Genomic DNA, 2,855 nt, shown 5'->3' on the forward strand with positions numbered 1-2,855 from the left:
GGCAGGTCTCGAACCCGCAGGCTCAGGCAATTCACTCACCTCGGCCTCCCAAAGGCGCGGGATTACAGACTGAGCCACTGAACCCGGCCAGCACCTCATCTCTTTAGACCAACTGTACTGTCTCTCATTTCCCACCATCCCCACCCAGTCCACTATGGTAATTTATAGTCTATATCTCACTATGTCCTGTAGTTATTTGAGTTTCCAAAACTTGGTCTACAACTTTTTTTTTTTTTTTGAGTTGGAGTCTCACTCTGTCGCCCAGACTGAAGGGCAGTGGCCGGCAGCCTTGACCTGCTGGGCTCCGGCGATCCTTCCGCCTCAGCCTTCCGAGTAGCCGGAATTACAGGCATGCGCTACCACGCCCAGATGATTTTTTGATTTATTGTAGAGATGAGGTCTCGCTGCCCAGGTGAGTCTCGAACCCGCGGGCTCAGGCAATCCACCCACCTCAGCCTCCCAAAGGCGCGGGATTACAGGCTGAGCTACCAAACCCGGCTGTTCTACACCTTTTGACCCTGCCTAACCTCCCACCACTCCTAAATATACTTCCCTTGCTCTAAAAATGCTAAGTGAATTTGCATTCTGGTGGAGGAACAGAGTTAACAAATAAGGAAATAAGTAAAATAACGCAAAGTTTACTAGTGTTAACAAAGTTAACAGAGTATTGTGATAAAGAGCATTTGAGAGTAGAGGAGGGAGACACTTTAGATCAGGCATGTGGGTCAGGCACAGTGGCTCAAGTCTGTAATCCCAGCACTTTGGGAGGCCGAGGCAAAAGGATTGCCTGAGACCAGGGGTTTGAGACCAGCCTGGGCAACTTGGTGAGACCTCATTTCTACAACAAATCAAAAAAGACACCTGTTATCAACAAGGGGGCCTAAATGAAGCATATTTGTATACCTAACCCTTAACTGTACCCTACAACATCATAATTAAAAATATTGATTTAAAAAATAATAATAAATCAAGCATGGTAGTGCGTGCCTGTGGTTCCAGCTACTTGGAAGGCTGAGGTGGAAGGATAGCTTAAGCCCAACAGGTCGAGGTTGCAGTGGCCATGAGCATGCCACTGCACTCCAGCCTGGATAACAGAGTAAGACTTCATTTCAAAAAAAAAAAAAAGATCAGGCATGTGTAACCCACAACCCATGGGCCACATGTGACCTAGGGCAGCTAGCAATGTGGCCCTGCAAAATCTTTTAACATCATGTGCTTTTTAGCATTTATTTTCTTCATGGCCCTGTATGTAGTTCCATTTTTGAAGTTCACAATGTGAGCACCTTGAAAACTCACTAAGAATTGGGACCACTTCCATCGAACCAGACATCAATAGATTAGTTTTACAAAAGTGAAGTCAAATTTCCCACCAGTTTTATATTGTTCTCATTTTTCTAAACTTTACAATATAAAAAATAAAAAAGGGGAGGGGGAGATGGGGAGGGAGAAAGAAAATTAAATAAATAAATGAAAGTCTTCATATGTATATACACTAACTATATTATATAATGTATATAATAACAATATATAACAACAATAACAAGACAATTCCTCTTGATGCAGTCCAGGGAAGCCAAAGGGTTGACACCCCTGCTTTAGATGGAAAGATAAAGGGAGCCTTCTCTGAGGAAGGATGTATGAGCAAAGAGCAAGACAAGTGACCTCAAAGGACCCAAGGCAGGAAAGATAGTGGTATGCTTTCAGAACAGATACAAGGCCAGGGTGAAGTGCAGTTTGAGATAAAGTTAGAGAAACAAATGGAGGCAAGATCACAAAAACCTTGTAGGCCAAGGTTACAGGTTCTGGATTTCATACTAAGTACAGTGAGAGACCACATAAGGTGGTCTTTTGAGCAGAAGAATGATATAATCTTAATTTTTTACAAAGATTACTTTGGCTGCTGTGTGACAACATGTGTAGGATGGAGATGCTACCTTAGCAACTCTGAGGCGCTCCCCAAGTTCAACTTCAGATACTCCAGAGAACAAAATGCTAACAAAGGAAGAAAACTGGGGAAGTGTAGAATGAAAGAAGGAAAGGGGAAGTGTTTAAAAGTGTGCGAACTGGAAGGTTTGGGCTTGGGCAAGAGGCAGCTAGGCCTGGGATGTGGGAAGAAGATAACATAGAAAAGAAACCCGGGGCTCTGTAGTATTCTTTCTCTCTCTACTGCCTTTGGACCTTTGGCCCAGAAGTCCTGAAGAGTAAATCAGGGCGGCATGGATGGCCCGTACGTAGCGCACAGCCCAGATTCCTCCTTCAGGACAGAGACACTCATGTTTCCAGCTGCTGGCAGTGTTGTTTGCTGACACCAACAGTAGAGTTCCTCTCCAGGAATTGCCCTTGAGGGAATCAGCAGGAGCCCTCTCCAGAAGAGCCTACATTGGACAATGGGGGTGGGATAGCAGTACCAAGTTCTGGCCCCCTTGCCTCAATGTTAGACACTCTGAAGGACTCTCCTTACTTCAGAGCTCTAGAGGAATCAGCTGAAGCCCCAGTGGTGGCATCACAGATCAAGCTCTCTCTTTCGCAGTCCTGCTTCCCTGGCTCCCTTGCAGGTACTGTTCCTGAAGCCACACCCCAATACACAAATCCGCACCTCAGGCTACCAGCTGAGGAACCTGACCTAAGACAACTTAGGAGAGATCAGAAAACAGGTAAGAACTAAGCAACTCTGAGGAGTGGCTTCCCCGTGCTTCCCTTCAAATCCCAGCTGTGAATTCCAATCTGAGGAGCGTGTTCTCCTAATGCTGTTTTACCCTGAGATGCAAAGACCTGTTCTCTGGATGAGTGTTGTGTCTGAGGAAAGGGTGACAGACTCAAAGCTTCAGTCACCCTTGACACCCGGAGCAATTTGG

This window comes from Carlito syrichta, unplaced genomic scaffold (genome assembly GCF_000164805.1).
Source record: "Carlito syrichta isolate Samal-C Ts95f unplaced genomic scaffold, Tarsius_syrichta-2.0.1 Scaffold306677, whole genome shotgun sequence".
In the NCBI taxonomy this organism is placed as follows: Eukaryota; Metazoa; Chordata; class Mammalia; order Primates; family Tarsiidae; genus Carlito; species Carlito syrichta.